The sequence below is a fragment of the Saccopteryx leptura genome, chromosome 3, assembly GCF_036850995.1.
Source record: "Saccopteryx leptura isolate mSacLep1 chromosome 3, mSacLep1_pri_phased_curated, whole genome shotgun sequence".
Lineage (NCBI taxonomy): Eukaryota > Metazoa > Chordata > Mammalia > Chiroptera > Emballonuridae > Saccopteryx > Saccopteryx leptura.
This window is the reverse complement of record NC_089505.1, coordinates 173501945-173528492: the sequence shown is the minus strand read 5'-3', so window position 1 is coordinate 173528492 and position 26548 is coordinate 173501945. Positions and strand designations below refer to the sequence as shown.

The 26548-nt window shown below is 41.2% G+C and overlaps 1 pseudogene; it reads left to right on the top strand.

Moving 5' to 3' along the window:
* Positions 1 to 26548, top strand: part of LOC136398365 (ribosomal L1 domain-containing protein 1-like) — a 38705-nt pseudogene continuing 12157 nt past the window's right edge.

The following is a 26548-nucleotide window of genomic DNA, read 5'->3' as shown; positions in this document are numbered from 1 at the left end:
ATGACGTGCTTCCGGAGCTGTGACGCGTACATTCGCGTCACAGGAAGTAGTACTGTACGTGAGCGACACTGCGCTTTGTGCATCCTGTGCTTCTCTCACTGACCACCAATGAAAGAGGTGCCCCTTCCGAAGTGTGGCGGGGGCCAGATAAATGGCCTCAGGGGGCCGCATGCGGCCCGCTGGCCGTAGTTTGGGGACCCCTGGCTTAGTAGTAGATAGAGCATACGTCCTGGGTTGGATCCCTGGTCAGGGCACACAGGAGAAGCAACCATCTGCTTCTCTCCTCCTCCGTCTCCCCCTTCTCTCTCTCTTCTCTTCCCACAGCCAGTGGCTTGATTCATTTAAGCATCGGCCCTGGGCAGTGAGGATAGCTCAGTTGATTCAAGCATTGGCTCCAGATGGGGGTTGCCTGGTGGATCTTGGTTGGGGTGCATGTGGGAGTCTGTATATCTCCCCTCCTCTCACTTAAAAAAAATAAAAAATGAAAGATAAGACCTACAAGAGACCCTTTTGGAAACCACTGTAGAAATACAAGCAGAGGTGATGGGAGTCTGAGTAGGTAGGAATACTGGGAAAAAAACCAACGGGAAGTTTGAGAGACATTTAGAAGATAGGAATGGGCAGGGTTAGTGATTTTCTGAACGTGGTGATTCAGGGATGACTGCTGGGGTTCTGCCTAAAGCAGTAGGGTGAAGGTGGTTTTGTTCATCGGGTCAGGACCCTCCAGGAGAGGAGGGACTGTCGGCATTGCTCAAGAAGAGCTTTCTGGCAAGACCTGGAATCTTGTAGGTTGAGATTAGGGAAGACCAGGCTGGCTCTGTGAACCTGAGAGATATTGGGATATGGGTGAGAGATGTAATTCAGTCATTTAATAAATAGATCTTCACAATTTCATTGCTAGGCTCTGAGCTATGGGCTAGAGTTACGATGGTGAGTACAACAGACTTGTTCCCTTCTCTCTTGGTTGAGTGAAAATTTATTTTTATTCCTGTGAAACATCACTAAAATAAGTAAAAAATTTTAAAAGGCAGAAGACAATGAGAGAATGGTGACAGCAGGCAGACAAGTATATATAATATATAATATAGAACAATTTACGTAAAAAATGTGGTTGGAAGGAAAAAAAATAATGTGTTTTTGTTTATAAATGCATGACATATTCCTTATAGAAACAAAAGAAGCTGGTTACATGGAAACCTTAGAGTAGTGAGAGGAAGACCTCTATGCAGAATCTATTGTACTTTTGAACTCTGAGCTGTGTAAATGTTTTGTCTATTCACAAATAAATTAGTATAATTTAAATTAAAAACAAACAAACAAACAAACAGAAAAACTGTGCCTGACCTGTGGTGGTGCAGTGGATAAAGTGTTGACCTGGAACACTGAGGTTGCCAGTTCGAAAGTTTGAAACCCTGGGCTTGCCTGATCAAAGCACATACAGAAAGCAACTACTATGCTTCTCTCTCTCTCCTCTCCTCTCCTCTTTCTAGAAATCAATAAATTAAAAACAAAACAAAATACAAACAAAAAATGTATTCCAAAAGGGAAGATAGTTATTAAACAAATAATTATATAAATAACTATAGCTATAACAAGGGAATATCTCAAGATCGATGGAGTCATTGAAGACCATTGGGCTTCATCTGGAGGCTGAGCTGGCCAAATGGATAAGAAGAAGGCATTCCAGGCAGGAGACAGAACCTAGGCAGGTTACCAAGGTGAAAAGGGACAGGGAGTAGCTCAGTGGGACTCAAGTTTCTTGAGTAAGAAAGCATGGGGATGAGGACTGCAGTGATGGGGCAGTCAGACAGGAGGAGGGTTTTTGAACACTGTTCTGCGAGCACTGGGAAGCCATCCGAGGGTTTTAAGGAGAAGTGTGGCGTGGCTAGAGCCATATTCAGGCTGTGGTATGGAGACCCAGAAAGAGAATTCAATAAAGTGGCTGGTTATGCAATAAATATGAAAAATGTATTTTCTTTCCCTTATACAGTATTAACAAGGTAGAAAGGAAACTGAAAAAAAAAATCAATCTTCCAAACAATGGCAACCAGAGCTTTAAAATAGAAGACAGATGATAAATTCAAAGAATAGAAAAAATCTTTCCAGAGGTTAAAAAAAAATTGTCTTTTTAGTTTTCATCCTTTCTCATTTTGTTGTTTCCTTTAAAAAATTAATTTATTGGTATTTATAAGTGTCAGATGGGAAAGGTCCACCTAGAGCCAAGCAGGATTTTTTTTGTTGAAAAGTCTACATATGGACATTCCAGTTAAACTCTGAAACTTTGTTGATAATATCTACTAAGGAAGGATAATCAGATGGGCAACAGACTTCTCAACAATACTAGATCCTCTGAGGGCTTCTTGGTGGTAAACAAGATAGACCAATTCCTGCTAACTTAGACAAATAAACAATTTTTTTAGGAAGGTATGCAGTAGCTCACAGAATCTAAGGAAACTCTGAATAATTTGGTCTTGCAGGGGAGGGGTTGCAACTGTCAGCAAGTCTCCTCTGGGCCCCATCACTGGGATGACGGAGTGGCAGCTGTACATAGCCTGTGTCACTGCACAGGAAAGTGTCTGATTGACTCCTGGATCTGGACGAGGGGGGTAACTTAACTGACCGTCCACAGTTACACTGGGGATGGGGTTAGTAGATAAACAACATGTGACTTCATTTAGACAACACATGTTTATTGAACCCTTCTATGTGCCAGGCATTTCTGGGCACAGATATTCAGTGAACACGCCAGAGACGCTGGTCTCATGGAATGCACATTCTGATGGGGGTGAGGGCAGTTCAAGGAGATAAACGCAGCCCCACAGTCCTTTATCTCCGGTGATGAATTTGAAAAAAGCTCTGAAAACAAAAACAAAGAAGATTTTTTTGGTGGGTTTGATATAAACTGATTTGGTAGAAAAACCTGACCTGAATGAATGTGAAGCGTTTGAGTGTTTTCCCATCCCAATCAGCCAGCATACTGATACATTTGACAGCAGAAATATTAATGAATGTGATTGTAGGACACTGCCCCCGGACCATGTAACATATGGTACATGCTCCCTATTCCTTTCTAAATTTTCAAAAAATTCAAGATTACAAAATACATTTGGTCCCAAGGATTAGGATAAGGGAGTGTGGATCTGCAAATATGTAAGTGTCCTGTGAGTGTGTATGGTGATTGGTACCATGGACAGGCCCCCACAGGGCACAGCCTGGAGGACTGTATTTGTGCTCAAGAGTGAGGACATTGGTTTCTGGGGGATCTGGGGGTCCTGGGCTTCTGGACTTGTTTACTCTCTTGGTGCTGGTTATGGAGAAAACAAAAAGGCAGAAAAAAGGGGCTAGTGAGTGCTGAGAATGGGAGTGTGGGAGTATGTTTTTATTTCATGCAGGCTGGTCAGGGAAAGCCTTATTGATAAAGGGGACAGTTTGAGCAGAGATCCCTGCACGGAGCAAGAGGGAAAGTTCATGTTGCTGTCTGGGAGAAGGGTGTTTCAAGCAGAGGGCCTGAAAATCGCCAAGGCCTTGAAACAATAGCATGCTCAGACTGCTGGATGTGGCGTGGCGAGGTGAGCACATGGAAGGGACGAGGTCTAAGGGCCGTGGGGGAGCACAGGTGTGTCAGCACTGTGGCCCTCACTCTGATATGAGCTTGACAGTAGGGAGAGATAGGGCCTGACTAGAGGAATGAATCTGGCTCAGGAGGTCTGTGTTGAGACTGGACAGTTGGAAGTGAGGGCTCGCGGAAGGAATCAGTCAGGAGGCTGTTGTGAGGTGGCAGTAGTTTGGGTCAGGGTGGAGCGGTGGCAGTCTATGTCTAGCAGAATTTGGGTACAATTCTTGAGGGAAAAATGGCTATAACTTGCTGATGCATTAGAATGGGATATGAAGAGAAAAAAATTGGGATTCTTCAGGTTACTCACTGAAAGCAAGGAATATACCGTAATTAGGAATGGTGGAGGAAATGTTGAGTTCTAAGAAGAAAGGGGGGGAGGGCTCAGATTAGATAAGAGAAAGTACAGCATGTCTAGGTGATTCAGGGTGCTGAGGAAATCTCATACTTCTTGGGGCATAATAGGATCAGCCCTAGCGGCTTCTAGTGCAGATTTTGGAAAGAAGTAATGTCCTTGTCCATAAGCGGTAATTTTATTATTTTATAAGGACAATATTTGTTTTGATTTACCTAAATATTAATCACTTTCTTTGCTCATCATCCTTTCTCACATTTCTTTAAAAACATTTTCCTTTTTTAATGAAATAAAAAAGAAAAATAAATCACATAGACTTTCTTTTAGTGATGCTCTTTTGGCCATACATTCCCTCAGTTTTTATTTACATAGAGATGCTTCATTTTTCCTTTGTACTTGGAAAAATAGTATGTTTTCAAGACACAGAAATCTAAGTTGACATTTGTTTCTCTCAGCCCTTTAAAGATGTTCTCCCATATCTCTGGTTTTTGTTATCAGCCGTCTGAATAATTGTCATTCCTCTAGGGAGGGTCTGCCTTCTCTCTCTGGCTGCTTGTACCATGTTTTCTTTGCCTTTGGTGTTCTCAGGAAAACATGTATGGCTGTGGGGTTTTTTTCGGTTTACCCTACTTGGTGTACTTGGTTATCCTCCTTGAGCCTGTGGGTTCCTGCCTTTGAGATGTTCTGCACAATTCACAGCTATTATCTCTTGAAATATTGCTTCTCCTCTATTTTTTGTTTTCTGTTTCTGGAACTATAGTTAAATATACATCACATTTCTTATTCTTAACCTGTTTATCATATATTTTATCACCTTGTCTCTCTGAGTTATATCCTTCATAAAGTGATTCACTCCACCTTCTAGGTCATTAACTCTCTTTTCCTTTTTCCTGAACTTTGTTTAACTTCCCCATTTTAACTTTCAAATGTGAACAATACTTTTTGTTTCCTAAGGTTCTATTTCTTTTTTTCAAATATGCCTTGGCATTTTAGATAGTCTTTTATAGCTTGCTTAGCTTTACAATCCATCTTTTATTTTTGTAAAAATGTTATACATATTGTTTTATTCTATATATCTGATCAATTCCAGTATATGATGTTTTTAGAAGTCAAAAATCTATTGACTATTTCAGCATTACTCATATTAATTATGACTTTCATCTCTATGAGTCAATTGCTCTTATTGTAAATTCATATTTGGTTGATCCTAATCTGTGGGAATTCTGATTTTCTGCCAAAGAAGGTTTATGTGAGCTTCTGCCACCAGATGGGGGTACTATCAACATGTGAGCATTTTCACCCTTTTTTAAAATTGATTTTGGCGAAAGAGGAAGGGAGAGGGAACATCAATCTGTTCCTGTACATGCCCTGACCAAAGATCGAACCAGCAATCTATGTGTATGGGGGTGATTCTCTAACCTGCTGAGCTATCCACCCAGGGCCATTTTCATCCTTTTTGAAGGTTCCAGCTCACTTCAGGACTTCCTACAGTTTGCATTCCCTCCCTGCTAACTATCCAGTAAATACCTTCCTAAATATGCAGTGTCAATTTTAGTATTTGCCCCAGGTGAAATTCCTCCTTTGCACTTGCTTGTTTACTGTTCCCTAATCTGTTTTTTTTTTTTCTTTTTTTCTTTTTTTCCTGAGTGAGAGGAGAGAAGATAAAGTGACAGACTCCTGCATCTGCCCTGACTGGGATCTATCCAGCAACTGCCATCTGGGGCCAATGCTTGAATCAACAGAACTATCTTCAGTGCCTAAGACCGATGGTTGAACAAATCAAGCTACTGGCTGCAAGAGAAATGGGGAGAGGGAGGGAAAGAAAAGCAGATGGTCACTTCTCATATGTGCCCTGAATGGGGATAAAACTCAGGATGTCTGCACGCTGGGCCGATGCTCTATCCACTGAGCCAACCAGCCAGGGATTTCTTTTTAACTTTTTATTTTGAAATAATTTTATATGTACAGAAACGTTACAAGAATAATACAAAAGACTCCCATATACTCTTCACCTAGCTTCCCCAATTAACATGTTACCACATTGATGTGCTCAAGTTCTCTCTCTCTCTCTCATTTCAACTTGATGAAGGGTTACTTCTGAGCCAATCTAACATTCAGATTAGGTAGATTTGATAGCACACAAGTCAAGGTCCCATGCTCAGCAGATACTCCTGAGTTTGATGTTTAGAATCTACCAAATTTTATCATTAAGACAGGCACTGCATCTTAAGCAACAGTGTTACATATTTACTAAAACTTCAGTAACTTCCACAATCATTCTCCTGTGAGAGCTTGCCATAGGCTCCCTAAAGCATTCCCAGCTTTTCTAGGCACATAAAGAACCACATATATATTGATACAGGGTGATGAAACTACCATGATACCATGAGGTACTAAGTCAGAGAACTGTCTCTTTCTCAAAGATGTCAGATTGTATGTAGGTTCATCCTTGGAGCAGGACAAACACACGTACTATATGTTGGTACTGTGCATCCTTCTTCATTATAGGGAGTGCAGGTTGTTGGAATTTGTCCCTTTGTAGGACAAATATTTTGTTATGCCTCAGATTATGTGACTTACGGAATCTTCAGTAGGTAGCAGTTTTGGATGTTTCTGAAAATGCATTTTTCTTTTTTCTTTCTTTTATGTATATGCCTTATGTATATACCTCATAAAGATGTGTTTGGATAGCTGCTTCTTGTTTTTCATTATTATTATGACTACTAATTATTGTCACTAATGGAGGGTAATAACATGATGATCTTTGGAATGGTAAAATGATAGTTACCAGCTGATAATACCTATGGTGCCCACTTGGAGAGTTAGCATTTCCTCCAGGCAGAGTTGCAAAGGTCTAGATAGTTACCCCTGCCAGATAAAAGGAAACCACCTCTAATTTTCTGTTTATTGAATAAAGAAAAACAAAGCAATAAATTATCCAATAAATACATTCACATCAGGTACCAAACACTATACAAGCTTCATTGTACTTCACAGATATTGTGGTTTTTTGTTTTTTTGTTTTTGTTTTGTTTTGTTTTGTTTTTACAAATTGAAGATTTGTGGCCACCTTGCATTAAGCAAGTTTATTATTTCCTTTTTTTTTCAACAGTATTTGCTTGTTCCATCTCTCTATATCACATTTTGGTAATTTTCACAATATTTCAAACTTTTTTTCTCTTGTTGTTTTTTTGGTTTGTTATTATGATCTGTGATTACTGATTTTTGATGTTACTAATTGTTCTAGTAACATTTAATTGACCAGTCATCCCTCTGTCTCTCTCCCCCTCTCCTTGGCCACAATATTAAAATTGAGAATCTCAAAATTAGGCCAATGAATAACCCTACAATGACTTTTAAGTGTTTAAGTGAAAATAAAAGTCACATATGTCTCACTTTAAATCAAAAGCTAGAAATAAGTAAGCTTCATGAGGAAGGCATAGTTAAAGCTGAGAAATAAAGGCTGAAAGCTAGGCCTCTTGTACCAAACTATTGGCCAATTTGTGAATGCAAAGGAAAAGTCCTTGAAGGAAATTAAAGGTGCTATGGCAGCAAACCCATGAATGGTTATGATGTGAAGAAGCCTTACTGCTGATTTAGAGAAAGTTTTAATGGTCTGACTAAGAGATTAAACTAGGCACAACATTCCCTTAAGCAGAAGCCTAATTAATCCAGAGCTTGGCCCTAACTCTTTTCAATTCTATGAAGCCTGAGAGAATTGAGGAATCTTTAGAACAAAAGAATGGTTCATGAGGTTTAAAGAAAGAAGCCATCCCTTATAACATAAAAGTGCAAGGTGAGGCCAATACAGAAGCAACAGCAAGATCTCCAGAAGATCTAGCTTAGATAATTATGAAGGTAGCTGCACTAAATAACAGATTTTTAATGTAGACAAAATAGTCTCTTGTTGAAAGAAGGTGCCATCTGGGACTTTTATAACTAGAGAAAAGTCAATGCCTGGCTTCAAATCTTCAAAGGACAGGCTGACTCTCCGGTTAGAGGCTAATGCAGCCAGTAACTAAATTGAAGCCTATGCTCATTTCTGTTCTGACAGTCTTAGGGCCCTTAAGAATTATGCTAAATCTACACTGCTTGTGCTCTATAAATGGAACAACAAATCCTGGATGACATCACATCTGTTTACAACATGGTTTACTGAATATTTTAAGTCCACTGTTGAAAACCACTGCTCAGAAAAAAAGGATTCCCTTTAAAATATTACTGCTCACTCGGCCCTGGCTGGTTGGCTCAGTGGTAGAGTGTCAGCCTGGCATGTGGATGTCCTGGGCTTGATTCCCAGTCAGGGCACACAGGAGAAGCACCCATCTGCTCCTCTTCTCTCTCTCTCTCTCTCTCTCTTTTCCTACATCCATGGCTTGAGTGGTGTCAAGCACATCAGCCCCAGACGCTGAGGATGGCTCCTTGGACCCTTCGCCTCAGGTGCTAAAAATAGCTCAGTTGCAAACATGGCCCCAGATGGACAGAGCATCGGCTCCAGATGGCGGTTGTCATGTGGATCCCAATTGGGGTGCATGCAGAAGTCTATCTCACTCTTTCCCCTCCTCTCACTTAAAAAAGAAAAAAAAATCCTGCTCCTTGAACTCTAGGTCTCAGTTTCATATTCTGCAAAATAAAAAGCATAATATTTATTTATTGTCTCACAGGGTCTCATCTTTGCTCCTGCCAACACTTTAGGAACCCTTACTAAGCTAAATTTTTTGTCTGGTCCTGAATTTAGTTTCTTCAGTCCTCAAGGGAGAACTGGGGACCCATTTCCCTCTGGGCCTCTGCCTGTTCTCTGCTATTTAATTAGGTCCCACCAGAACAGTGAACTCCTGCCCCTGAGTGCCTGCCCAGCTTTTGCGAGGAAAAAGGACTGCAAGATTTGGCTTGCTTTTTTTTGTTTTATTTTATTTTATTGAGGTAACACTGGTTAACATAATTAAACAAGTTTCAGGTGCCCAGTTCTATAACACGTCTCTGTACACTATACTGTGTGCTCACCACCCAAGTCAAGTCTTCCTCCATCACCATTTATTCTTTCTTATATCCCTCCCCCCTTCTGCTCCCTGGGCAATCTCCACACTGTTGTTCATGTCCATGAGGTTTTTTTGTTTCTTTTTGTCCTTTTTTGCTCTATCTCCAGTTTGGCTCGCTTTTGAGGCTCTAAACATTTTCTACAACTGCAACGATTAGACAACAACCATTTAACCAACCAAACAAAATCCTCTAACTTCTGGCAAAACTGCAGAGAAGGGCCTGGCCAGAGCAGCACCAAAGCTTGGACATAACTGCTTCACTGCAAGACTTGACCCTAGACTTCAGTTCACTAAACACTGCAGGGCCTACCTTGACCTTCCTTCTCCTTGCTCTCATCCTCTGGCTAGAGCAGAGGGAGAAGTGTCCTAGCCTGCAGATAGAGAGGGAATGTGGCCTAGAGTTCCACCCTAAGGCGGAGGAATTTGGGTTTGTTACTCTGGAAGCAACTCCCAGTAAGTTTGTGCCCTCATCAGTTGGGAGGAGGCTCTTTTTTATTAGCATATTTGCCCCTCTTCACCAAGGTGCAAGGTACTTAGGCAGTCTCTCGGAAGCCCCTTTCACCTGTTCCCTGCACAGACAGGGCCTCCCTCTCATTGGTGGTCCAACCCAGACAAGGCAAAACCCTCTCTTCTTTCCTAGGTTTGACCTTGGGAAGTATGGGGAAGATTGCTACTAGTCCAGACTCCACAAAGTTAGAAATATTTCTGCTTTAAGGCATAGTGCTGAATCTCTAGGGCTTGGTTGGAATTTCAGAAGATTTGCCAAAGTTCACCCTGGAGGAAACTCCATTCTCTGACATTCAAGGTATGTTTTCTGGCCTCTCCTGTGAGAGACTGGCCAAAGAGATAAAAATCTATTCCCAGAGTACCCTAAAGCAGTCTTTCATTCCACTTCACAAAATCCCTGATAAAGTGGGCTGGGGTTTCCTTTCCTCAATTCTCTTCTTCAGGTGAAAGGACTTCCCTCAGCTGACCTAGCTTCTCTGGAGCCCGTTTTTACACAAACATCCTCGCCTTCTATAAAATGTAACCTGCAGTACCCACTGTAGAGCAAGGAACAACCTGTTGAGAGCTCTGGGGATTGGAAAGCTATTACAACGTCTGGACTTTAAAGCTGAATTATAAGCTCCCCTTAGTTGTGTGTTCCATTATGTTTATCCCTGCTTGGGACCAGTAATCACTGAGTGGAAGCAAAATCCTATCAGAAGATTTCAAGTGACACTAGCAGGGAGCATCTCTATCATTGGTCCTGACAGTGGTGAAGGAGGTTAGATATCTTCAAGAAAGGACCTGGCCTCAACAAGTTGGGAAACAGAACACCCACCCCCACATATACACACTCCTCATCTTCTTAGCCTGATAGGATTTCTCCAGAAGAGATTTAAGGGGCAGAGTAGCTTTAGACCTTGTCGGTAAGCTCCAGTCTTTGGGCCAGATCCCACAATGGTTTTTATGCCTTTCTTTTAAATCCTTCCTACCCGCGCCATTACACTTTTATTTATTTATTTATTTATTTATTTATTTATTTATTTACAGAGACAGAGAGTCAGAGAGAGGGATAGAGACAGACAGACAGGAACAGAGAGAGATGAGAAGCATCAATCATCAGTTTTTCATTGCGACACCTTAGTTGTTCATTGATTGCTCTCTCATATGTGCCTTGACCGTGGGCCTTCAGCAGACCAAGTAACCTCTTGCTCAAGCCAGCGACCTTGGGTCCAAGCTGGTGAGCTTTGCTCAAACCAGATGAGCCTGAGCTCAAGTTGGCGACCTCTGGGTCTCAAACCTGGGTCCTCCACATCCCAGTCTGACTCTCTATCCACTGCACCACTGCCTGGTCAGGCGCGCCATTACACTTTTAAATGTTGGAAGAAATTAGGATATTTCCTGACGTATGAAAATTATATGAAATTCAAATTTCAGTATAAATAAAATGTCATTGAAACACAGCCTCTCCCATTTATTTGCTTATTATCCAAGGCTGCTTTGGGATGCCTGCTGCACAGCTGAGTAAAGATATAGATCATGTGACCCCCCCAAACCTGAAATGTTTATTCTCTGCCACTTTACTGTCATAGGTGCTATTGGTCAAATCACAGAGAAAATAAAGTCCTTGACTTGACGTAGTTGAAGCAGATGGGGTTTTACAGGTAGGCAGACCTTGCTGAATTCTTAGTGAAAAATATTATTATTAAAACATTATTTTTATTTATTTTATTTTTGCCAATACAGCCATGGACAAGGGTAGACTTTACTTCTGAGCATTTTTTATTCCTTTTCTCTTAGTTGCTTTTTTAAATTTTGTGCAAATGTTCTTGTTACTTTTTTTTTTAATGCGAAGCTTGTGAAAAAAGCACTGATGAGAGGCAGCATTCAGGGACTCATTTGGTTTCCCTTGTAGGCATGGGTGCCACCTAATTGTTTGCTCCACACAAAAGGTGGATCAGGAAAGATTGCTTCTTTATTCTTCCCCTTTACATCATCTCCCTGCACCTGGGGAGTCTGGATGCACTGAGACTGGAGCAGTGTGCCTCTGATGATGGGTTACACCAAAGCGCACCAAGGCACAAATCCTCCCAGATTTAGGGAGATTTTCTGTAGCTTAACTAGATTTCTAGTTGTCCTGCCACCTGTACCGAAATGTACAGTATGTGTTAATCTCGAATTCTTTTCTGTTTCCATAATCTTGGTAAAGTTTCCTGCACTCAAACAGTAAATCCAGTTTGGTCCATGGGAGTTTAGGGAGGGAGCCAGCTCCTTTCTTACATCTTTCCCCTGCAGAAAGGCTTCTTCAGAGCAGTGTCTGGGCAGCTAAAAAGTTGGCAGTGTTTTCTGGCTTTCCTGTGGTCCCTGCGCTATGCCTTCCGGGCTGAAAGTGTGAGTTCGCACGTCTACTGTCTTCTTACAAAGTTTCCATCGTTTCAGAGGAGTGCATAAGGAAATAGGTAGTCTTCCATACATTTAGCTCTCCCTACAAACAAACCGTTCTTCTTCGAAAGAGTACAATTCACTCACTGTTGGTTCATTTCCCAGCGGGCATTGAGGGTACAGAATGAAAAGATAGATGCGGTTCTTGTTTTTTTGTAACCATTTTTGGTTTGGGACATTTTGTTGTTGTTGTTGAGGCAACTCTGAGTGTGACCTTAAACAAATTGTTTAAACATCACTTTCTTGCTGTGTGAGGCTGGAACAATGTATGACCTACTCTGCTATCTCATAAGGCTTTTTCAGAGATTAAAGGTGATAAAATAGGTAGCCATATCTAAAAAAAAAATTTTTTTAAATGAGGAATTTTGTAAGTGAGGGTGTGCTGTCCTCTTGCAAAAGAGCATTTTTTATTTTCTGATTGTCCCTTCTTTGTGCCTGATACTCCTCACCCCCCAAAATTTCTTAAATTGGAGACCTTGAGTTGTTCATCCTTAAGCAAGCCTCTTGGCTGGTCAGATTCCATTACTTCATCTGGGAAGTTTCATCTTAAAAACAATACAGTATATGTATCTAGGTATGAAGATGTGATCCTAGGAGGAAGCTGGGGGAAGGCTGCATGAGCCTTTCTGTACTATTTTTTAGCAACGTTCTATGACTCTAAAATTACACCAAAATAAAAATTTTAAATTATACGTAAAGCACTTGACACAATGCCTACCATATTTTAGAAGCTCATTAAGGTAAGTTTAAAAAAAATAGGGAAAAGTTCTTTTGTGTCCTAAGCATTGTATAAGCCTGAGCTTTAGTATTATTATTATTATGACTATGTGATATCTAACACCATAATAACTAATATTTGTTGAATACTTACTATGTACAGACACTACTTTAAGTGTATTATTTAATTCTGACAGCATACTTAGGTGAGTTATGACTATGATTCCCATTTTATAGATGGGAAAGCTGGGGCACAGAGAGGTTAAATAATTTGTCTAAGCTCACAAAGTTTAGAAGTTCTTATCATTAGCTAAATTTGTGGAAAATGACTTAAGATGACATATTCCAGAGGTACCTAATGTTAAGTAAGCATGTGGTGGAGGTGAAGGGTGAGTTTGCAGCAAGGAATAATGGTGTCACTGAGGATGCTCAGGCAAGAGAGGGTTTGGGAGTAGATTGTCCTCAGCTCTCATGTTTGTTTTTTTCTGCTTCCAAATTCTGTGGTCCCTTGGTTTCAGTTTTCTTTTTTTTATTTATTTTTTATTGATTTTAATTTATTATGTTTACATAGATTCTAGTGTTGCCCTGAATGCATCCTCCCTCATCTGTATTCCCCTCAACATCTCTCTTGCCCCCCTCCCCATAGCACCTTCCCCCCTTCCCTTCAGGTTTATCCCCTCCTATCATCCCCATTTCCCTCTGTTCTCTTTTCCTCTGGTCCCTTTTTTTTAAATTTTATTTTATTTATTAATTTGAGAGAGGAGAGAGAGACAGAGAGAGAGAAGGGGGAGAAGCTGGAAGCATCAACTCCCATATGTGCCTTGACCAGGCAAGCCCAGGGTTTCAAACCGGCAACCTCAGCATTTCCAGGTCGACGCTTTATCCACTGCGCCACCACAGGTCAGGCTCCTCTGGTTCCTTTGATCTCTCCTCTCTCTCAAGTCTGTTCCTCAGTTCACATTGTTGATTGGATTCCTCAAATGAGTGAAGTCATATGATATTTTTCTTTTTCGGCCTGGCTTATTTCACTTAACATAATAGTTTCCAGGTTCTTCCATGTGATCACAAAAGGTAAGATTTCCTTCTTTTTCATGGCCCCATAGTATTCTATTGTATATATGTATATGCTTTTTAATCCCCTCATCCACTGATGGACACTTTGGCTGTTTCCAGATCTTCGCTATTGTGAACAATGCTGCCATAAACATAGGGGTACATTTCTCCTTTTGAAACAGTGCTATGGTGTTCTTGGGGTATATTCCTAAAAGTGGGATAGCTGGGTCAAAAGGCAGTTCGATTTTTAATTTTTTGAGGAATCTCCATACTGTTTTCCACAGTGGCTGCACCAGTCTGCATTCCCACCCACAGTGAAGGAGGGTGCCCTTTTCTCCACATCCTCGCCAGCACTTACTCTGTGTTGTTTTGTTGATGAGCGCCATTCTGACTGGTGTGAGGTGATATCTCACAGTTGTTTTATTTAGCATTTCTCTAATGATTAGTGATGTTGAACATTTTTTCATATGCCTATTGGCCATCTGTATGTCCTCTCTGGAGAAGTGTCTATTCCAGGGGTTGGGAACCTATGGCTCGTGAACCAGATGTGGCTCTTTGGATGGCTGCATCTGGCTCTCAGACAAATCTTTAAAAAAAAAAAACATTAAAAATATAAAACACTCTCATGTAATACAATCCATTCATTTCCTACCACTCAAGTTCAAGGTTGCAGGTGGCTGGAGCCAATCACAGCTGTCCTCTGGGACAACACCAAATTTTTATTGGATAATGCATAACGTACACGGGTCATTCTATAGCTCTTACGGAATTACATTTTAAAATATGTGGCATTCATGGCTCTCTCAGCCAAAAAGTTTCCCGACCCCTGGTCTATTCATTTCTTTTGCCCATTTTTTTTTTTTTTAATTTTTTCTTTTTTCATTTTTCTGAAGCTTGGAAACAGGGAGAGACAGTCAGACAGACTCCCGCATGCGCCCGACCGGGATCCACCCGGCACGCCCACCAGGGGCGACGCTCTGCCCACCAGGGGGCGATGCTCTGCCCATCCTGGGCGTCGCCATGTTGCGACCAGAGCCACTCTAGCGCCTGAGGTATAGGCCACAGAGCCATCCCCAGCGCCCGGGCCATCTTTGCTCCAATGGAGCCTTGGCTGCGGGAGGGGAAGAGAGAGACAGAGAGGAAAGCGCGGCGGAGGGGTGGAGAAGCAAATGGGCGCTTCTCCTGTGTGCCCTGGCCGGGAATCGAACCCGGGTCCTCCGCACGCTAGGCCGACGCTCTACCGCTGAGCCAACCGGCCAGGGCTCTTTTGCCCATTTTTTGATTGGATTGTTTGTCTTTCTGGTGTTGAGTTTTACAAGTTCTTTATAAATTTTGGTTATTAACCCTTTATCAGACGTATTGTCAAATATATTCTCCCATTGTGTAGTTTGTCTTTTTATTCTGTTCTTATTGTCTTTAGCTGTGCAAAAGCTTTTTAGTTTGATATAGTCCCATTTGTTTATCCTGTCTTTTATTTTACTTGCCTGTGGAGATAAATTGGCAAATATATTGCTGCGAGAGATGTCAGAGAGCTTACTGCCTATGTTTTCTTTTAAGATGCTTATGGTTTCATGGCTTACATTTAAGTCTTTTATCCATTTTGAGTTTATTTTTGTGAATGATATAAGTTGGTGGTCTAGTTTCATTTTTATGCAGGTAGCGGTACAATTTTTCCAACATCATTTGTTGAAGGGGCTGTCTTTACTCCATTGTATGCTCTTACCTCCTTTGTCAAATATCAGTTGTCCATAAAGGTGTGGGTTTATTTCTGGGTTCTCAGTTCTGTTTCATTGATCCATATGCCTGTTCTTATGCCAGTACCAGGCTGTTTTGAGTACAATGGCCTTGTAGTATAATTTGATATAAGGAAGTGTGATACCTCCCACTTTATTCTTCCTTTTCATGATTGCTGAGGCTCTTAGTGTTCTTTTTTGTTTCAATATAAATTTTTGGAATATGTGTTCTATATCTTTGAAGTATGTCATTGGTATTTTAATTGGTATTGCATTGAATTTATAAATTGCTTTGGGTAATATGGATATTTTAATGATGTTTATAATTCCTAACCATGAGCACAGTATATGCTTCCACTTGTTTGTATCTTTCTTGATTTCTTTTATCAATGTTTTATAATTTTTTGAGTTTAAGTCTTTAATCTCCTTGGTTAAATTTACTCCTAAGTATTTTATTTTTTTTTGGTTGCAATAGTGAATGGGATTGTTTCCTTAATTTCTCTTTCTGACAGTTTATTCTTGGTGTATAAAAATGCCTCTGATTTCTGAGTATTAATTTTATATCCTACCACCTTGCTGAATTCATTTATCAGGTCCAGTAGTTTTTTGACTGAGACTTTAGGGTTTTCTGTATACAATATTATATCATTTGCAAATAATGATAGTTTTACTTCTTCTTTTCCAAGTTGGATGCCTTTTATTTCTTCTTCTTGTCTGATTGCTGTGGCTAGGACTTCCAGGACTATGTTGAATAAGAGTGGTGAAAGGAGGTACCCCTGCCTTGTTCCTGATTTTAAGGGGATTGCTATTAATTTTTGTCCATTGAGTATGATGTTGGCTGTGGGCTTGTCATAGATAGCCTTTATCATATTGAGTATTGAGGTATGTTCCGTGTATTCCCACTTTGCTGAGAGTTCTGATCATGTCTGAGTGCTGGGTTTTATCAAATGTTTTTTCTGCACCTATCGAAATTATCATGTAGTTTTTTTCCTTCCTTTTGTTTATGTAACAAATCAAATTGATTGATTTGCGAATATTGAACCAGCCTTGCTTTACCAGGATAAATCCCACTTGATCATGGTGTATGATTTTTTTCATATATTGTTGGATCCAGTTGGCTAATATTTTGTTGCGAATTTTAGCATCTAGATTCATTAGGGATATTGGCTTATAATTTTCTTTCTTTGTGTTGTCTTTGCCTAGTTTTGGAATCAGAATTATACTTGCCTCATAAAAGGAGCTTGGAAGTCTTCCTTCTTCTTGAATTTTTTGAAATAGCTTGAGAAGGATAGGATTTAGTTCTTCTTTGAATATTTGGTAAAATTCACTTGTGAAGCCATCTGACCCCGGGTTTTTGTTTGTTGGGAGTTTTTTGATAACTGTTTCGATCTCATTTGTTGTAATCTCTCTGTTTCGGTTTTATGATTCTTCCCAATTGATTTTTAAAATCTTATGTTTCAGGAAATTTGTCCATTTCATCTAGGTTGTCTAATTTTTTGGCATACAGTTCTTCATAGTATTTTCTTTTTCTTTTTTTTTTGTATTTATTCACTTTTAGAGAGGAGAGAGAGACAGAGAGGAAAGAGAGACAGAGAGAGAGAAGGGGGGAGGAACTGGAAGCATCAACTCCCATATGTGCCTTGACCAGGCAGCCCAGGGTTTCGAACCGGCGATCTCAGCATTTCCAGGTCGACGCTTTATCCACTGTGCCACCACAGGTCAGGCTCTTCATAGTATTTTCTTACAATCCTTTGTATTTCTGCTGTATCAGTTGTTATTTCTCCACTCCCATTTCTAATTTTATTTATTTGAGTCCCATTTCTTTTTTTCTTGGTGAGTCTGGTTAAAGGTTCATCAATCTTGTTTACCTTTTCAAAGAACCAGCTTTTTATTTTATTGATCCTCTGTATTGTTTCTTTAGCCTCTATGTTATTTATTTCCACTCTGATCTTTATTATTTCCTTCCTTCTACTACCTCTGAGCTTTACTGTGTTCTTTTTCTAGTTCTTTTAGATGCAGGGTTAAATAGTTTATTTGAGCTTTTTCTAGCTTCTTAAGGTATGCCTGTAATGCTATGAATTTCCCTTCTCAGTACTGCTTTTGCTGTGTCCCATAAATTTTGAGTTATTGTATGCTCATTATTATTTCTAGGAATTTTTTTATTTCTTCTTTGATCTTACTGTTAACCCATTTGTTATTTAATAACATGCTATTTAGTTTCCAAGTGTTTGAGTGTTTTTCAGTTTTTCTGTTGTAGTTGATTTTTAGTTTCATGCCATTTTGATCAGAGAAAATGCTTGATATGATTTCAATCTTCTTAAATTTGTTGAGACCACTTTTGTGCCCTAACATGTGATCTATCCTAGAGAATGTACCATGAGCACTTGAAAAGAATGTATATTCTGCTGCTTTAGGGCGAAAGGTTCTGAAGATATCTACTAAATCGAGTTGATCTAGAGTGTCTTTTAAGTCTGTTGTTTCTTTGTTAATTTTCTTTCTTGAGGATCTATCTAGTGATGTTAGTGGGGTATTGAAATGCCTTACTATTATAGTATTGCTGTTGATCTTGCCCTTTATATCCATCAAAGTCTATTTTATATATTTAGGTGCTCTTATATTAGGTGCATAGATATTTATAATGGTTATATCTTCCTGTTGGATTGCTCCCTTTATCATTATGTAGTGACTTTCTTTATCTCTTACTATAGCCTTTGTTTTAAAGTCCATTTTGTCTGATATATGTATTGCTACCCCAGCTTTTTTTCATTTCCATTTGTGTGAAATATTTTATTCCATCCTTTTACATTCAATCTATGTGCATCTTTTGTTTTAAGGTGTGTCTCTTGTAGACAGCATATGTATGGGTCCTATTTTCTTATGCACGCAGCTACCCTATGTCTTTTGATTGGATCATTTAATCCATTTACATTTAAGGTTATTATTGATATGTAGTTGTTTATTGCCATTTTATTCTTTAAAGCTGTATTCCTTTTTTGCTATATTCTTTTCCCCCTTTGATCTGTTTACAACAGGCTCCTTAACATTTCTTGTAGCATTGGTTTGTTTGTAATGAATTCCTTGAGTTTTTTTTTTTTTTGGTCTGGGAAGCTTTTTATTTCTCCTTCAATTTTAAATGATAGCCTTGCTGGATAAAGTAGTCTTGGTTTTAGGCTCTTGTTCTGCATTACTTTGACTATTTCTTGCCATTTCTTTCTGGCCTCAAGTGTTTCTGTTGAGAAGTTGGATGTCATCTTTATGGGGGCTCCTTTGTAGGTGATAGCCTTTTTTTCTCTAGCAGCTTTTAATATTTTCTCTTTATCACTTAGCTTTGGTATTTTAATTATGATGTGTCTTGGTGTAGATTTCTTTGGGTTTCTCTTTAATGGAATTTTTTGTGTTTCTTGAACTTGTGTGACTTTTTCCTGCATCAATTTAGGAAAGTTTTAGGTATGATTTGTTCATTTTTATTTTATTATTATTATTATTATTATTATTATTATTTTTACAGAGACAGAGAGAGAGTCAGAGTGAGGGATAGACAGGGACAGACAGACAGGAATGGAGAAATGAGAAGCATCAATCATTAGTTCTTCGTTGCGCATTGCGACACCTTAGTTGTTCATTGATTGCTTTCTCATATGTGCCTTGACCATGGAACTTCAGCAGACTGAGTAACCCCTTGCTCTAGCCAGTGACCTTGGGTCAAAGCTGGTGAATTTTTTTTTTTTTTTGCTCAAACCAGATGAGCCTACGCTCAAGCTGGTGACTCGGGGTCTCGAACCTGGGTCCTCCACATCCCAGTCTGATGCTCTATCCACTGCGCCACTGCCTGGTCAGGCTAGGTATGATTTGATTGAACAAAATCTCTAACCCTTGTTCTTTCTCTTCTTCTTCAGGAACCCTTGTGATGCGGATGTTATTTCTCTCCATGTTGTCACAGAGCTCTCTTAGAGTTTCCTCAGAGTTTTTGAGTCTCTTTTCTTTTTTCTGCTCTGCTTTTGTGCCTTCGTTTACCTTGTCCTCTAACTTGCTGATTCAATCCTCAGCTTCGTCTATCCTGCTTTAATTCCTTCCACTGTGTTCTTCATTTCTGATATTGTATTTGTCATTTCTGACTGATTCTTTTTTACTATTTCAATGTCTTTTTTTATACTTGCTATCTATTAGTTGTTCGTTATGATCATCTGTTGTTGTTCTAAGATCTTTGAGCATCTTAACAATCATTATTTTAAAATCTGCATCTGGTAATTTGGTTATATCTGACTCATTCAAGTCCTTTCTTGGGTATTTCTCTTGATTCAATTGGGTTGCATTTCTCTGCCTCTGCCCTCACATTTTGCCTGTGTATATGAAGGGTGTGGCCACTGTAGTACAATGGGTGTAGCCTCTGTGTTCCCTCTGTGTTTGTCTGCAGGCCCGCCACCCCCTCTGCTGCTGCCTCAGGTGTTCAAGTAAGGGCCAGCGCCAGCCCGCAATGGCTGTCACTGTGGTTTCCACCTCTCATCTACAGGAGGGGCTGTGTTCATGTGCCTGGATCTACAATCCTCAGCTTTCACCCTGCTGCCACAGATGGGGCTGTGCACCATGCCCAGGACTGCAATTCTCAGCACTGCGGGCAAGAGTGAGCAGCTTTGCTTAGCCATTGGTCTCTCCTTATTCCTGAGCTTTTGCCCAGCCCCCACAGTTGGAACTGCACTCCCGAGTTGGGCCGCAAGCCCTGGGCTCTGTGGGCCTGGCGGGGCTGCATGCCTGCACTCAGCCATGGGTCTTCACCTGTTCCCAGGCTTATGCCCTGTCCCTGCAGGTGGAGTTGAGCTCACGCGTTAGGCCACAAGCCCCGGATCTGTGGGCTGTGCAGGGCTGCATGCCTGCGCTCAGCCACGGGTCTCTACAGATCCCAGTCTTTCATCTTTCCCCTGTGGGTGGGATTGCAGGCAGCCCGCACCCAGCTGGACGACTTTCATGCGCCCCTTCCACCCCCACCAACAAGACTGAGCTCATGCTGGGCCTCAGTCGTGGCTGGCCCAGCTTCTGCCCCCACCGACAGGACTGCGCTTCCATGTCCCACTGCCACCCTCCCTCCGGCTAGCCTTCAGCAGTGTGGGTGGCGGCACTGCACCTCAGACCCTAGCACTCAATACTGCATTCCTTAAGGCTCCCTCCTAAGCGACTCTGCTCTGAGTGCCACAGAAGAGCTTGTTTGGCCTGTGTCCTGCTTCCTTTTGCTGGTATTGCTGGTTCCAGGGGAAATATTCGCTTCAGATTTGGGGAGTGACTCAGCCCAAGGGTTAGGGTAGCTGTCTCTCAAAGTGTTTCTGCCTGTGCCTCCTAGATTACACTCTTTTCCTGCTATTCCAGTCCTCTCCTCTCTCCATGTCCCCTGGAGTCCCCGGGTGAGTGGTTGTGAAAGAGGTTTTCTGAGCTGTCCCTTTAAGAAGAATCCTGGGTCTGAGAAATCTGTCTCTCACAAACAGTATCCTGACTTATTTCACAGCTAAATACTGTCTTTATGCTTCTTCTAGGCTCTGGGGCTGCAGGCTGGGGATTTGTTCCTGGGGCCCAGAGCCTTCCCCTCTCTGCTAAACTCACTTCCTGCCATGCAATCCTCTCCAGGCTGCTGTTTGCTCACGGGAGCTGGGCAGCCCTCTTTGTGTTTCCGCTTTTCCTACCAGTCTCTTTTCAGTGTTCTTGGTTAAAGAGTCCTCTTAGTTTAGTCCAAAGTTGGTTTTTCCAGGTGATAGTTCTTAAAATTCAGTTGTAATCCACTTTGGTTCTGGGAGGTGGAAGTTGGTACATCCATCTACTCCATCACCATCTTGCCATGCCCCCAGTTTCAGTTTTCTAATATTTAAAATGTAGACAATAAAATCCACCTTACAGGGGTGCTATTAACATTCACATTGTAGAAAACACTGTCCTTTGTACATTCATTATTGTTGTTATCAATTTACCATTTAACACCACATGTATAGGGTTATCAGCCAACTAACTGCCTTGGATGGTGGAGAGTCAGGTCCTAGGGAATTTCAATAATGTGGTCTGTTTTGATCTCTAGGGATTGAAAAACACATGAAGGACCTTGGACAGGTGAAAATCTGGCCGATGAGAAAGTAGCAATGACAAGACTGAACTCTTTCTAAGACCAACAGTGGTCAGCAGAGGAGTCACAATTGCTAAAGCACCAGCAAAGCTAGCCGAATTCTAGTCACCTTGTTGAGTCCAAACACAGAGTTGCTGCTGACTAGCTTGCGCCCTGCACAGTAGCTCTTGACATGCTTTCTTTCTGCTGTTCCCTGCTGGATATTTCAATGCAAATGTAGTATGGCGTGTGTCAAAGTGCCGCTTTATATTTGACCATTTCATTGATGCAATTTTATCATTGCATATTAGACACACTGCAGAACCTGCTCTCTCCACAAAGGCGAATTCCTCTGTCCATTCCTGCTGAAAAGTACAATACTCCTCATCTTTTTTCTTTTAGCCATCTTCTTTGTCAGAAGGGTTTCTGCAATTAGCTAGCTGACTACTTGATTAAAAGGAGGGAAGTTTACTTCCTGACCTCACAATGACCCATGTACATTACGCATTATCCAATAAAAATTTAGTGTTGTCCCGGAGGACATCTGGGATTGGCTCCAGCCACCTGCAACCATGAACATGAGTGGTAGGAAATGAATGGATTGTAATACATGAGAATGTTTTATATTTTTAATGTTATTATTTTTTCTTATTAAAGATTTGTCTATGAGCCAGATGCAGCCATCAAAAGAGCCACATCTGATTTGTGAGCTATAGGTTCTCAACTCCTGCTCTAGAGAGACTCACTGAAAAGATAAAAGATGTCTGCCATAAAGGTGCAGATTGAGCTGTAACTAAGAGAGTCACGTGGGAAGAGTTTCTAACTTTGCCCAGTCACAACTCCAAGTGCTTGGATGTCATGTGCTGTATCCTATCAATGCCCATAAGGGTGCGATCCATCGCTGGAGACAGGAGGCTGGGTCTCTCCTGAAAGGTAGAACCCTTCTGCAACAAGAGGCTGGAGAAAAGTTTAGATCGCTTTTATACCTGCACAGCAAGTGACCCTGCTCAACATCTTGATCTCCAGCAGCTAGCAGGCTTCACATCTAATCTCCTGCAGTCATTCAAAGTGTGCTTTGGAGAATTTCATGAGCGCACTCGTCTTTTTAAGTTCATCAACCATCCACACTAGTGTGCAGTGGACAGTGCTGACCTGAGTTACATCCTCAGTGTCTTTGTCAGAGATTTTGAGCTACAAGCTGCTGACCTGAAGGCCTCAGACATGTGGGTGAATAAATTCAAGTCACTGAATGAAGATTTGAAAAGACTTGCATGACAGCAAACAGAGCTGACGAGCAAACACAAGTGGGGAGAAATAAAAAAACGTCAACCCGCGGACCAGCAGGTTGTCAAAACTTGGAACGTGCTTCTCATCACATACCACACACTGCAGCATGTGTGTATTGTACTGACAATACTTGGCTCTACATATGCATGTGAGCAATCTTTCTTACAGCTAAAGAATGTTAAGACCAACCTATGATACGTTTAACGGATGGAAGGCTCAACGCTTGCATGAAGCTTAACCTCACCACATATCAACCAGACTACAAAGCCATCAGCAAAACCATGCAGCACCAGAAGTCACATTAATGCTAAGAAGTACTTTATTCATCATTGTTTAGCAACAGCATAACAACGTTATTAAAAAGAATTCAGAGACTTATTGTACTTTAAAAGTGTTGGTCTTACATAAAGTGTACACATTTACTTGTATTTAGTGTTAAACATACTGTATGGCTTTCACAGAATTACATTTTAAAATATGTGGCATTCATAGCTCTCTCAGCCCAAAAGGTTCCTGACCTCTGCTCTAGAGATAAAGTAAGGACATTGTTTAATGCCTATTTAAAGCTTGAATATCAAAAGAAGGATAAAAAGTAACTTTACTGGTGGAAACTATTTCTATATTTCTCACAAAAATTAGGGGATTGTTGGTCAAATAAGTTTGTAAATATGATATATATGTTTGCTCGCTTATGTTTGCATTGGGTGTGGGAAACAGGCTGTAAGCAGGCAAGGTCGTTATGCCTAAGGCTTAGTTTTAAGACTAAGCCTTTCCCGCCCTTTTAATACTAAGATCTTTTCAAAACTAAGCTTTTCCCCACACCCTTGACTGTTGCATGATGTGGGGTGGTGCACTCTCATCAGGAATCCCATCATGCCTCAGATAAGTGACTTTTTATTAGAGACTTCCTTGTTTGTATATTGGATTAAAAGTTTTGATTTCTACTCTATAAAATGGGGCAGAGGAGCCCATGCTGGAGGAGAGCAGAGAAAGGCCCCGTGGAGGAGAGGAGAAGCAGCGAAGATGGCGGAGTGCTGAAGGAGAAGCCAGTTTGTGCAGAGAGAAGGAGATGGGGGACAGAGGTGAATAAGGCTGGTGAGGTAGAAACCGTTGATTCTAGGAAATTCAGATAAGTCAGTGGCTTTGGGAGCCCTGAATGGAAAGGGAAGTGTTTTCCCACTGTGTGTATTTCTTGCCCGTCGGGTTCAAGCTAGGATTAAAGATAATGGCCCACCAGTTCTTGGCTCTGTTGTTTCATTACCATCTGTCTGATTCAAATGTGAATCTGCATGGGCCAGGCGACTGTGATGGTGGCCGCGGCTACTGGCTTTACAGCACCTTTTTTTTTTTTTTTTTTTGAGGGAGAAGCAGGGAGAGAGAGAGACAGGAACATCAAGTTGCTTCTGGATGTATCCTGACTGGGGGAATCAAACCAGCAACCTTTCTGCTGTGGGAAAACACTCCAACCAGCTCTCTGGCCAGGACTTAATTTTAATTTTTTTTTATTTTGGGAGGGAGAGACAGAGAGGAAGAGAGAAAGAGGAGGAAGGAAGCATTTATTTGTTGTTACACTCAGTCATGCATTCTTTGGTTGCTTCCCATGTGTGCCCTGACCAGGGATTGAAACCACAACCCTGTTGTTTTCAGGATGACACTCATAACCGACTGAACTAACCAGTCAGCACTCTAGACCCAGAATTTTTAGAAAGCTTCTTCTAGTGATTTTCAGATTCATGCCAAAATTTGAGAACTACTATCCTAGTAGATTTTGTTTTTTCTTTTTCCATAACAACCTGGCAGTATCAGGGTCCATAGCCAGGCCAGCTCCCTCCTGATCTCCAGCTTCTCTTCATCTGGTGCCAGGCAGTGTGCCAGTTTATCCTTGGTCCATCTCACATTCCAGCTGCCCTCAGCAAGCACCTGGTGGGGTGGCCTGAACCCTTCTTCCTGAAGAGCCCTGGCCATTAGCAGACCTGGTTGAATTGGGCTGTTGTGGATTTGTACTGAATGTCAGCCCAGTACATGGGAGCCCTGAGATCCCTGGGGAAGACCCTGCATTCCAGACATACTCCTCCTGGCCCCCATGGTGTGCTTGTAGCCGGTTTCCTCTTGAGAGTCAGGATCAATCACCCCAAATAGTAAAGTGACTCCTTTACTGCAATGAGGAGCCAGGTGGCAGTCCCACTTCCACCTTGGTGGACCCTCCTGTGTGAAGAGTCCTCCCTCACTTTGGGGACCAAGACCTCTTGACCACCACGGCTCAAAGCTGTGGGTTGGGAGGAAAATGCTGGCTACAGGTCCAGGGACAGCATTGAGAGGAGCCACTGCCTTGTCCTTCCCTTAACCCCCAGCCTGGAAGTCCTAACAGCAGCGTGTGGGCCACTGATTGAAGCATACATTGCTCTGTCCCTGCCAGGGGTTCTCACTTGATGACACAACTGAGTCCTCAAAGGACCATCAACTGTCTTATGAAGCCTCTTCTTTAGAATAACAGGAAACCACCTTGACCAGGCAGTGATTCAGTGGACCCAGGTTCAAAATCCCAAGGTTGCTGGGTTGAGCACGGGCTCACCAACTTGAGTGGGACATCACCAGCTTGAGCGTGGGATCATAGACATGACCCCATGGTTGCTGGCTTGAGCCCAAAAGTCGCTGGCTTGAAGCCCAAGGTTGCTGGCTTGAGCAAGGGGTCACTGGCTTGGCTGTAGCCCCCTGGTCAAGGCATCTGTGAGAAAGCAGTCAATGAACAACTAAGGTGCTGCAACGAATAATGGATGATTCTTATCTTTCTCCCTTCCTGTCTGTTTCTCACTCTCTAAAAAAAAAGGAAAGAATAAAAAAAAGAATGATATGAAACCAGCCTATTGCAGTCTTCATTTGCTGTAAAAGTAGTTCTTTGGTCAGAAGCAATGTTATGTGAATACAAGTGAATAAGGCACTCTTAAGTCTGTGGGCGGTGTTTTCAGCAGAAGCACCGTGGGCAAGAAGGCACACCCATATGCAGAGTAAATAAATGTCTGTTTCAGAAAGAACATATAATGGCAATGGTGGAATAAAGCCTAAAATTTAAACAAATCTACTTCTTGAAAAAAAAAATTCAATACAAAATAGAAAGAGTAAAAGGGGAAAGTCCCAATTTGCTTTCGTCCCTTACTTCCCCTTCCTCATCTACCCACCATCCCAATGCTCTCACCAGAGCTTTCAGGCTATTTGTTTTTGGATTTGTATTTGCTTTATTTTTTCTGTTCATTTGTACACATGTATATGTACATATCTAAAGGGAGCTTTTCTTTACATATAAATAGGCTTCTATTATATATACTGTTTTAAAACACTATTAAAATAAAATTCTTTTCCTTCATTAACTACTAAAATATTGTTTTTATGTGCAGGATTTTTTTTTTGCTTTGTTTATTGATTTGAGAGAAAGAGAGAGAGAGAGAGAGAGAGCGACAGTAACATCCATCTGTTCCTGTATATGCCCAGATCGGGATCAAACGAGCAACCTCTGTGCTTCAGGACAATGTGGGTTACCAACCGTGCTATCCCAGCAGGGCAATGTGCAGGGATGTTTATCTGTGAGACTTCTCACTCTGTTGTCTACACCTACATCCAGGTCTATGGCTACATTTACCTGTACATAGATGCGTACATCCACATCTTTATCTCTATCAATATCTATTAATACATCCACATCTATAGCATAGAAAGTATTGTAAGATGATAAATAGCCATGATGGCACC